Genomic DNA, 1,438 nt, shown 5'->3' with positions numbered 1-1,438 from the left:
CATTAATATTAATTATTATAATATCCAAATGTTATTGACAATTTGACTAAATATATTTTTAATATAATAATTAATATAATATTTTTGGCATGGAACTGTCCGTTTAATTTTGTAAAAATGAAACCAATTTGTACAATATTAACATAAATATACATTTTTATAATATAAGAATAGAATTTAACTAATGATATATATTTATTATAATTATAAATCGATCGATTTGTGTTGGAACTACATAATAATCATTTCCATAGTATTCTCATTTATCTTAATGGCACTTGCTAAGCTGCCACAGGACTTCACAGAAATATAATTTAATAAGCAAACAATTGAATTTATTGAACTATATTTGAATACTTGAATAATTATTTTGTCTGTTTTTGGTCGATCCAAAACTTGCCTTGGGATTTCACTTGAGATAGTGGTGAGATCAGGAAGATGGTACTAGATCAGCTTAAACGTCCCACTAGGATCAAGTATGAGATGGAAGCCACCTACTTCCACCTTCCTGTAAACCACCTACTGTTCTGGTCACCTCCAGTAGTAATTGCATGTAGGGGATTTAAAAATCCAATAAAGAATGACAAGAAACTGTGTGATCGCTTTAAAGGGGAAAGTTGAGACCAATGGGAATACTGAGAATAGGTGTGCATGGGCGGTACACCCACTGTTTATCCACCGCCAGAGATAGAGAGTAATTCAATTAAACAGCACAGTCATAGGCATCTGTGTGGGGAAAACCACCTGAGGGATGCCGCTGAAAACAAATGAAATATCGATGGCTACAATGACTTTGGCATTATTTGATAGAGTGGAGATGAAATATTGGCTTGATTGGATTTTTTAATCAAATCAGAGTTCGGATTTTGGACTTGCGTGGTGCTCACAAGGGTGAGTCATGTTTGAAAGCCTTTCTAATGTGTCCACTGACAGCTCTCAGCATCAGCGGAAATCTGGGGGAACCGGAAATACCTTTTTATTACCTTTTAAAGCTATAGTGAGTCATTCTGTAGCTTTAAATGTAAGTTTCTCTGAAGAGGCAGGTAGGCAGTGCTTTCAAGAAATAATCGAGAGAAGGCAAGGTCTCCATCGTGCTGTGATCAGCTAATCACGCTGTCTATGGGATAAAGACCGCCTATGATGTTTGTAATGAATGGAAGCCTAAATGTGTCAAACTGGTTAAAATGGATGGACTAATTACAAAGTTCACAAGCATTCATTTTGGTTACATCAGAAATGAAATTAAATGGTGGATGTCAAATGATACAAAACAAAACAAAACAAAACAAAACAAAACAAGATGACTATTAACAATATTAGCCAATCAACAGTTTGTAGTTATACCGGTAAGTTGAAGATATACAGCACAAAATATTTTATGTATTTTGTAAAGACTTTTACATTGTTAAAAAAAAAAAAATAAATAAATAAAAAAAAA

This window comes from Sinocyclocheilus anshuiensis, unplaced genomic scaffold (assembly GCF_001515605.1).
Source record: "Sinocyclocheilus anshuiensis isolate Anshui unplaced genomic scaffold, SAMN03320099.WGS_v1.1 scaffold51, whole genome shotgun sequence".
Taxonomy (NCBI): Eukaryota; Metazoa; Chordata; class Actinopteri; order Cypriniformes; family Cyprinidae; genus Sinocyclocheilus; species Sinocyclocheilus anshuiensis.
The sequence above is the reverse complement of the archived record's forward strand: the minus strand, read 5'-3'. Positions refer to the sequence as shown.